General features: G+C 35.2%; 1 pseudogene; it reads right to left on the bottom strand.

Annotated features, from left to right (window-relative positions):
* Positions 1 to 4,138: 4,138 nt before the first annotated feature.
* LOC110206741 (cellular tumor antigen p53 pseudogene) lies at positions 4,139 to 5,218 on the bottom strand (annotated as a pseudogene).
* Between the last annotated feature and the right edge of the window lie 5,989 nt (positions 5,219 to 11,207).

Genomic DNA, 11,207 nt, shown 5'->3' with positions numbered 1-11,207 from the left:
CCTTTGAAAATTCCTCACCAGGTTTACTTTTCTATATGGCAGTTAATGGATGAATTGCTCAACTACATGATTAGGTTGATTCCCCATTAGAGTAGATCAGAGAGGTCTGTTCTTTGGACTGACTTCTCACTAAACTCAGCTACCAATACTCTAGACTTCATTTGCTGAAGAGATTTTCAATGGATCATGTACTGATTCACCTGAGGTTAGGAAAGAATATGCACAAAGAAATTGACATGCATTTACTGACAAATGTATACCAGTTGGGGAGCTAAGGAAATAATGACTATTACTTTCCTAACCACCCAGAGTATTTCTTCCTCCCTACTTGAAAGTTACCAGGAAAGAGAATGGTAGTTCATTCCTTCAGAGCCTTTGTATGTTTTCTCTGTTTTAGCTCAACAACCAATTGAAAAGCTTTTCATTACCATGCAATATGTTTCCAGGAAAGTCAGTGAGTACTTGTGCATGTTCTGATGTGAGAGGAGGAGGCCCTTGTACCATACATTTGCAGATGAAATCTCAGTAAGTTTGCATGTTGGGTTGTACCAAGTACACATAGTATGTATGTTTTAGGGACTGAGCTCTCATTGGATTGTTCCCCCATCACATAAATGTATGTAATTCTTAGCTCCATCAGTTTCCTTTTTGCTATTATTCATCTCTTGACTGCAGAAGGACTGTTTAAATTAATGTTTAATCTGTTCTACACATGTCTTTGAATCATTATCATGATCAACCCCAAGAACACAATCTACTGTTGGCTTCATTACACTTAGCTGAGTCTCCTCACGGGCAGAAGCCAGTATGTGTGGTCAGGAATATTCTGAAAGTCATTCCTGCTTAGTAAAACAAGTCAAATTTTACATTCTTCTGACAGCCTTCTAACACCCAGGTTCTGCTCCAAAGTGCAAAAAGGCACCAGGATAGAACTCTTTGAGACATAAAAATGGATGAGAAAAAAAAAACAAATTTAACAACAACAGCCTAACAACCTAAATATAACAGGTACAAGAAACAAACACACATGTGTATATACATGCATATATGCATGCATGTGGTATTTATGTAAACATATATGCATGTATGTACATATGTTATTGACATATGCAAACACATTGATACACACATACCTAAACATAACAGGTACACACACACACACACACACACATACACACACACACACACACACACACACACACACATATATATATAAAACAAAATATAACAGGTACAAGACATGCACATACACACATAGACACACAAACACACACATACACACACACACAGCAGGGCTTCATTGAGATAATCTACACTGACTTTCTGTGGACAGGGGATTTATAGAATCAGACAGGAGAAAAACCCTACAGACATGGACATGATTTGGATCTGGGTTCCTCTGGTGGAATGCTTTTGCATTCTTTTATCAACCCATCTTGGTTCTTTCCATTGAAAGCTTTATAGGGATTGTTTACTTTCTAACCTGCTGCTCTTTGATTTCTTCCCATACTTGGAACTATAATCTTCACATGATACTTTCATGAGTTTATTTTTTTTTTCATATTCAGACAGGGGACTATCTTTGGCTTTGCTAAATCCCTGACTGTATATTTTATTGCCCGAATGTTTTCTGTTCCCTTTGCATATTACACTAATACCCTTAAAGTCTACAGAAGAGGCAAGTGAGAGGGGAAAAATCATTATTTTGCTTCTGTTTTTGTTGCTGAAAGAATAAATCTAATAGCCTGCTGTGGAATCTGCTTAGTGTATGGTTTAAGCTAGAAAAAGCTATTTCTTCTTCACAGTCTCTTCCCCTCAGATTCCACTTTTGATGTTTGTATAGCAAGCATTGTGTGGTTTATAGACTCAGCGGTTATGAGTATTAGACTGTTGCCTTGTATTGCATGTCAATCTTTATGATTTTCAAAGATGGACTATCAATATCTGACATTAAATTTAGAACTCAACTCAAAGTAAATATAATTTAATAAGTTATTAATTAAGAGAGTATTTTTATAAGAATATTTTGATATCAGAAATGAATATCTTAATATGTGTTGGGGGCTCCTATGTATCACACTGTATAAATTCCTATTCAAAATTTTTAATAGAAGCTATCATACAAGAAAACAATGGGTTGGAAATATACTTTATTTCATCTCAAATGTTTTTAAAAGTATATTATCTGTTGACATATAATAAAGAAAAATGACAAAAACTATACAATGTGTTCCAAAGGATTGATAAAATCAGATATATTTACACTCTGTGCCATTAGTAAACATTTGGACATAAAGTAATGCAATGCTTTATCTCTCTTAAAAGCTTTTATTTATCTTCTAGAAAGTTATTAAAGCACATATACATGAGAGGTAGAATTCATATAATGCTCATAGTAAATTAAATAAAATACTTTGTCCATGGTAGATTATTTTCCTATCTTCCATTTCTTCCCTTGAAGGAATAGTAAAACATATTGGGAAATGATAAAAATAGGAACTCTTAAAATTGTGTTTGTCATTTGTTCTCAAAGAGGACCATAACATCAGGGAGATGATGACATGAATTATGGTTGACTGATTTGAGTGAGGGAAAGCTGTGCAAGAGGCTGTGCAGCCTCATTTTCTCCACCTGGCTACATCTCTCTCTCTCTCTCTGTCTGTCTGTCTGTCTCTCTCTCTCTGTCTGTCTGTCTCTCTCTTTCTCTCAAAGACCAAGCCTCAAACTCAATTCACTCTGGAGCTCATAGATTGGGAAACAATAGCTCCCTGCCCAAGCACCACTTAATGGTTATTTTTTGGGCCCTCCTGGCTTAGAGTGAATGTAAAGAATAACTTTTTTTTTTGGCCAGAAACCCTTAAGGTCTTACTCTCCCAGTTTCATATTTTTAATTAAAAGGGCCATTCCTTGACTCACATATTTTTTTTTAGTATTAACTCTGTATTTGAAAATAAGACATTATATAAAAATAGCATAGAGATACAAAAAAAAAAGGTAAGAGTTTGTGGGAGAAAATGAGGAAGGAGGAATCTGTGGGGGTGGAGAAAGTTCACCTTGCTTTAATGTGTTCCTGAGAATCTGGGCCTAGAGCTGGTGTTCTTAACCATTTTTATGTTAACCCCTTGGACAGTCTGGTGAAACTTATGGTTTCCTTCTCAAAATGTTTGTTCCCTACATTCATCATGAAAGAAAATGCTAAATAGAGGTTAGTGAAAATAAAACTTCAGAGTCAGGGTATAAAACATTTGGGTAGAAGAACATTCCAGTGAACATTTCAGAGTATAAATCCTGGGGATAAGGAGAAGATAGCTCATTTTATCAGAGATGTCAGCCCATCAACAACTATTTGTTACCACCCACTTTCCTGACATCCTTCTGTCATCCTCCCCCACCTTACCAGGAACACATACTAAGTGAATACGCACATACTTTCCAAAATGGCAGATACACATGTAATAATTTCAAGAAACCATCATGGCTCTAAACAAGGCCTCTAGTCTAGAAAGGCAGTATGGCTGAATGGAAGCATACCCATCACTTTGTAATTCTGGGTTTAGATCCTGTTTCTCACTTACTATCTGTAACCTTGGTAAGTCACTCTCTGGGCCTTAGTTTCCTCACCTATAAAACAAGGGGGCCTCTTCCCTCAGTTCTAAGTCTATGGTTCCAATGCTTCTAATATTTTTATTCAGAACACTTTTCTCAGATAGCACTACCCCCTCTTTTAGACTCTAGGTGGTTCAATAGATATAAAGTGGTGCCTGGAATCAGGAAGACCTGAGTTCAAATTGGCCTCAGACACTTAGCTGTGCGACCAAGTCACTTAACTTCTGTTTGCCGTAATCCACTGGAAAAGAAAATGGCAAACGACTCCACTATCTTTGCCAACAAAACCCTATAGACAGTACTGGAGTGCTATGGTCATGAAGAGGCAGATGAATGAATAACACAGTGAGGAAGCATGGCCTAGTGGAGAAAGGCCCCACACCTCTTTAATTTATCAGTTTTAGCAAGGAACACTTTAATATTGTTTGAGGCTTAGACATTCAAGCTGGAATAAGGGGGAAGGATGAAGATGGGGAATCTTAAAGGAAAGGTTGTATGTCGGAAATAAGAAACAGAGGGGCTCTGGGGTGGTTCAGTCAGAGTCAGGAACTTCACTTTTCACCAAAAGTCTTTGCCTTTACAGGGGGTAGAATCTCCTTCCTTGGACTTCAATTGGCTGTGCTGGGCACAGCTCCCCTCAGGTTCTTTCCCACTATGAGCATCTTTCAGTTCCAAGGCTTCATTCAGCTCCTGGAGCAGCTCATAGCAGTTGCAATTCCCAATCTGGAGGCTGAAATATTTTCTATCCATTAGCTTCTTTTTAGACTTGAGGGTGCTGCCAGGAGTTGTGGGCCATGCATGCTTATTGCTCTCAAAGGATGTCTGTGGGTTATGGCCTCCCTTCTTGCAGAAATTTTCCTCTTCAGTCCTCTGGTTTCTTCCAGTCCAAGGAACTGACCACTGGAGTCTTCCAGAGTTATGATGGTGAGGATCAGGAATCAGTTCATGCCACCCATGCAGGAACTGTTACACATATAATTTTCATGAATTGTAGTACAATCACAGCTGACCTCCAGGGACTCATAAGGAATGGACAGATTCTGTTGCATGGTGATGGCATCATTTAGGTATTCATCCCTTAGGTTTACTTCCATCCGGATCAGGTGCCATGAGGGTGCCAGGGCAACTATGTGCTTGGTGCATCGTTCATGGTGGGAACAGCACTTAACCACTTTGGCCTTGAGTTCTGACTTCTTATAATTAACCATGGCTTGAACTCAGGCACCAGTGGATGGTGGTGAGGTGACCCAGGGCTGGACAGGGCAGGTTTTGGCCAGCTGGCAAAATAGCTTGTTCAGCTCAGAGGAGTACATACAGGTAACAGACTTGGCTGTTCCGTAGTGTAGAAAACCAAGCCTGAAGCCATACTCACCAGGATAGTCCTTTTGGGAAGAATGGTAGATGATGTGGGCAGGTTAACTGGAGGTGCAGTTACTTGAAATCCAGGGTTTTCATCCTCATTTTCCAGCCAGCTTATGTTGTCTGGTGAGGCAAGCTTTATATCATCTGCATTTGATAAATCATCTTGCATATTGTTCCATTGTAAATTCCATATGTCTAAGAAAGTTTCCTGGCTCAGTTGGGGCTCCAGATCTGATAGTGATTTCCCCATGGTAGGCCTCAGAAAGGCAGTTTTGTGGCTGTTCTCTCAACCACAGCTTCCAACTTTCCTTGACTCACTTCTTCTTCTTCTTCTTCTTCTTCTTCTTCTTCTTCTTCTTCTTCTTCTTCTTCTTCTTCTTCTTCTCTTCTTCTTCTTCTTCTTTCCTTCTTCTCCTTCTTCTTCTTCTTTCTCTTCTTTCTCTTCTTCTTCTCCTTCTTTCTCTTCTTCTCCTTCTTCTTTTTTAGGCAATTGGGGTTAAGTGACTTGCCCAGAGTCACATAGCTAGTAAGAATTGACTCACTTCTTAAAGAGGCCTATTCATTGAATGAGTATTGCCTCACTCAAAGTGAGAACCTGAAAAGACCTCAGCTAAAGAGGGCCATGGTCTTCCATTGCATCTTGGGGCATCTCCAGTCATCCTGATGAATATCTGGTCACTGGACTCAGATGGTTCTAGAGGAACTCCTAAAAGCATGTACAGAAAAAGAAGTAATGATAAAAGTAAAGTAGAAGGGAATTCCATTGCACTTACTTTTTTCTACTTCTTGTTAGACTGATTTATAAAAGATTGGTAGATAAGGAGGTAATTCGATAGCCAAGAAAAAAAATTATTGATGCAAATGGAAAACAAACAATGTGGCAATTGTATCTTTTCTTTCATTATTTTTTGTTGTCTTTTACAAATTTCCATGTTTATGCTAGTATTTTTTCTCCTTTTAGATCAGGCTTGTGCTTTTATAGGAAGAGGGAACTCTAAAAAGGAAAATCCTTACAACAGTTCTGAACCATACCTATCCACAAATTAATGTAATAGAGTGTTACCTGGGACATTAGTCTAGGTTCACACAACTAGTACATTATAGTAGTCAGATATGAATCCAGTTTTCCTGACTCTGGGGCCAACTCTCTATCCATTAAGTCACTCTGTCTCTCTTATCACTGCCTTACTAAAATTTTAAGTAGATTAAGAGATTGAAGGGACCATAGAGATGATATAGTATAGTCATACACTCCTGTCTTAGTGATTCTAACAGTATAGAAAAATAGAAATTTAATAAACTCTTCAATACTCTATTTAGTATTGATTACACACTCATACACATATCTGTTTGTGTATGTATATGTATATATCTATATCTATATATGTATATGTACATATATATGTATATATATATATGTCTACATTCTCCTATAATGTTTAGATCATATCACAAAAAAAGAATTATAGAATTGTAAACTTCATTAATTTATACCCTATGCATTAGGGACAATGCTTATCTTTGTGAATATTTTCCTTATTTTTACATTGAAAACTATAAAAGGTATGGGTCATTTTATCTAGTCCTCCTTCAGTGGCTAATTTACTGTGTTACTTTGAACATGTCATTAAACTCTTGATTATTTATATATCACATAATGGGGCTGGCTGAAATTTTTCCAAGGTTAACTTCAGTTTTAGTATTTTATGAGGGATTATGGCATAATATCTAAAAGTCACAAAAGAGATATGCTAATCTCTCAGTTGATTCTTCTGTTTTATTATCAGGATTGTTTTGGGATTGCAGTGAGGTGTTCACTAAATCTCTTACCAACTAATCCTGTAAATTCTTTGAGAATCTTTTACATGATGTTAGGAAAATATCAACAGAAATGAATACTCAAGTGGAACTTACACCCATTATCTTGCAAGAAAAAAAAAGCCACCTATTATCTAGAGTAAAAATGCACACGAAAATGTGTAGCTCTATAAGAAATATTTTTAAATCAAAAATAACTTCTTTAAATGAACTTATATACTCATCAATACTATCCTCTAAATATCAAGACATAAAAGGATTCAAAAAAGAGAGGTATCATTGACTTGTACATATGCAAACATATATAATAATAAAATGTTTTTAAAAATCAACATTATTATCTTACTTTTTAAGAAAGGCAAATAGAATGGAAAGATATAAGAAATTATATTATTCTTTTAGGTGAGGCCTTGAAGAAAGAGAAAAAGTTTAGTACTGTTCAATACTACTAGAAACAGTTAAGCAGTTATCCAAACTGTGCTCTATATCCTTTCCTATATACCTATAGATGTATATGTGAACCCAAATTCACACTTTGTTGTCTTTTGATCACTTTCTTTTTAGCTTTTGGTCTAGCCTTGCCTTGCATAAGACCATTCATTAAAAATTGCTTTTTTTTAATTACTAGTTTCTTTCTATATACAAAGCATTTCTTTGCTATGCTATGTTGGCTACCCTTATTCCAAGTCCAGTCAATTCCTACCAAAAGCTATCTATAATGCAGAAAGAGCCAACCTTATTAAATAAGAGGCTGTCTTTCCAACCCAATTACTCCTTAAAATTTTATTACCCTTAAACTATTTTTCAGACAGTACCTGGAGAGGGCAGAGGAGAGGAGGAGGGATTTTTATACTAACTTCTTCTTGTCGCTAAATATGAGTTTAATGACTTATAATTTGACAGATAATGATCAATCACAGCAATATTCCTAAGACATCCAATCAGGCAGCCCTCCAGTAGTTCAGGGCACCTTATGCTGAAGACTAGATATATAGACTCCAGGATGCTCACTTAGTCCACAGAAGAAACACAAGACAACTTAGTAACTTGTAAAGAGGTAGAAAAACAATACTTGAATTTGAGTTCATGTTCTGTTGCTTACTAACTATATAATAATGAACAAGTTATTTCAATTTTAATGTCCATTTCCCATTCTTTAAAAAATCAAAATAATACTTGTACTGCTTACCTGAAAAAATTTGTTGTGAAGAAAGAACTTTGTTAACTATGAAGTAGAATATATATGTGCACACATGTATATCTATATGTATCTATCTATCTATCTATCTATCTATCTATCTATCTATCTATCTATCTACCTACCTACCTACCAAATAAATATGTATATATGTGTGGTTAATTAACAACTGAGAAAATAATCACAAAAAAATAATTCATTAGCTAGAGAGCCATAACAAATTGGTCAGTGGATACCCTAGTCAATTCAAAGACTCTGAATACACCATGAGAAAGACGTTTATGCATTAAAAACAATTAATAAAATAAACCGATGAAATATAAGAAAGCAAATAACCAGGATGGAAACCAATATACAAAACTGATTTATAAATGGAGGAAATTTATAAATGGAGGCATTTTCCAAGTTGGAAGGGGGAAAAGTGAGTTTTGGTCAAGTTGGGAGGGGGATGAGTATATTTTGGGGTCTTTCTAGTCTCAGAATGGAATGGTGACTGAGAAGTTCTATCCACCTGCATTTATGAAACAATGAATGACTTATACCATCTAGTTTCCCATAGATGATTGTCAGAAAAACAAGAGGGAGGGGAACATATGTAGCATTAAAAGGCAGAGTCATTGTTCAGCTAGTTGGCACAATGGTAAGAGTACCAGATCTAAAGTCAGAAAGATTCATCTTTGGGAGTTCAAATATGATCTCAGACACCTACCAGCTATCTGTCCCTGTGCAAGTCACTTAACCCTATTTACCTCAGTTTCCACATCAGTAAAATGATATGGAGAAGGAAATGCCAAACTTTTCTCATATCTTTGCCAGTAAAATCCCAAATGGGGTCGGATATGACTGAAAAGACTAAAAATTAACAAAAATGTTGGCAAAGATGCTGGAGTGGTTTGCCATTTTCTTCTCCAGCTTATTCTATAGATGAGGAAACTGAGGCAAACAGCATTAAGTGACTTGCCCAGGGTCACACAGCTAGTAAGTGTTTGAGGCTGGATTTGAAAATCAGAAAGATGAGTCTTCCTGACTCTGTGCCCTGCACTCTATTCACTGGGCCACCTATTGCTCATAGTGCAACAAAAGGCCATGGAAGCATATATTAAAATATAATTGGAAACTAAATGATCTAATTCTAAAGAATGGGTGTATCAATGCACAAATCATAGAAATAATAAATTCATGAAAGAAGATATGAACAATGAGACAACATCACACAATTTATAGGATGTAGCAAAAACAGTAATTAGAATAAATTTATATCACTAAATGCATACATTAATAAAGATAGAAAAGGAAGACCAATGAATTGGGCATGCAACTAAAAATACTAGAAAAAAGAACACATTAAAAACAACCAATTTACTATCTAAGTGGAAATCTTGAATGTTAGAGATTAGGAAAATTGAAAGTTAAAAAAATAACAACTAATAAAACTATGAGCTAATTTTATGGAGAAAAACAGAATAGACAAATGGGTGCTTAATTTGATTGAAAAAAGAAAGAAAACTGAATTACTAATATCAAAAATGAAAATGGTGAATCCAGCACCTGTAGATATGAAATTAAGGTGATTATTAGGAGATACTTTGCCTAATTTGATGCTAGTAAACTTGAGTCTGATTGCAAATTACCACGATTACATAGATTAACACAAGAAGAAATATAATACTTAACCCTATCTTAGAAAAGTAGCTGAAGTAGCCTCAATGTAATCTCTAAGAAAAAATTTCCAGGCCAGATGCATAAACAAGTAAATTCTACCAAACAGTTAAGAAAAAAGTCCCAAATAAAATGAAAGTATTTGACAAAATAAGTAAATATAAAAGCTGATGAAATTGTTTTAATGGAAAAATATGGTTTTGATTCCTAAATCACAGAAAGCTAAAACAGAAAAAGTAAATTGTAGACCAATTTACTTAACAAATATTGAGGCAAAATTTTAAACTTAAATACTACCCAGGACATTATAGTGATGCATCACAAAGATCATACACTATGACCAGGTGATATTTATGCCAGGTGTGTAGGACTGCTTCAATATAAGGAAAACTATTAGCATAATTGACAATATAATTAAGAAAAAACATAAAAATCATGTTTATATCAATAGATGTTGAAATAGGCTATTCCTATTAAAATCTCCAGGGAACATTGGAATTAATGGAGACTTTCTTGAAATGATGACTAGAATCCATCTAAAACCAAGAGAATACAGTATGTATAAGAAGGATAAACTTGAAGCCTTCCCAGTAGGATTAAGGGTGAAGCAAGGATGTCCACTCTCATCAATATTATTCAATGTTGTACTAAAATTGCTAGTTATCACAAGAAGACAAGAAAAAAGTGAAAGAAATAAAAATAGGTAATGAGGAAATAAAACTATTGCTCTTTGTAGGTGATATGATGGTATACTTAGAGAATACTAGAGAATCAACTAAAAATCTTCCTAAAATAATGAACAATTTCTGCAAAATTGCAGATATAAAATAATCCCACCAAAATCATCCTCAATTCTATACACTACAAAGAAAATCCAGCAGGAAGAGACAGAAAGAGAAATTCCATTTAAATTAACTGCAGTCACTGCAAAATACTTTGGACTCTACCTGCTAACACAAAGCTAGGGAATCTGTGAACATCATTACAAAAAGACTTTTCACACAAAGATAGATCTAAACAATTGGAGAAATATTAATTGCTCATGGGCAGGCTAAGCCAATGTAATAAAATAACCATTTTACCTAAGTTGATTTACTTATTCAATGCTATACAAATCAAACCACCAAGGAATTATTTTATTGAACTAAAAAAATAGTAACAAAATAGTAACAAAATTCAACTGGAAGGAAAAAAAAAGAATATCAAGGGATTCAATGAAAGAAAATGTGAGGGAAAGTGGCCAAGCAGTTCCAGATTTCAAACTATATTACACAGAAATGATCATCAAAGCAATTTGGTCCCGGCTAAGCCATAGATGGTTATATCATTGGGATAGATAACTACCAAAGACACAGTAGTAAATGATGATATTAATCAGCAAGAAGTCAGTATTTTAGGAAAACTTGAAAGCAGTTTGGCAGAAACTATACATAGACCAAAATTTCACATTGTACACTGAGATAAGGTCAAAATGGATAAATAGTTTAGACATAAATAGTAATACCATAAATATATTATGGTAGCATGAAAAAAAAACCTTATATATGGATAAGGGAAAAGCTTA

The sequence above is a fragment of the Phascolarctos cinereus genome, unplaced genomic scaffold (genome assembly GCF_003287225.1).
Source record: "Phascolarctos cinereus isolate Bilbo 61053 unplaced genomic scaffold, phaCin_HiC Scaffold_5;HRSCAF=322, whole genome shotgun sequence".
Classification (NCBI taxonomy): Eukaryota; Metazoa; Chordata; class Mammalia; order Diprotodontia; family Phascolarctidae; genus Phascolarctos; species Phascolarctos cinereus.
Note: the sequence above shows the minus strand (reverse complement) of the source record. Positions and strands in the feature narration are given on the sequence as shown.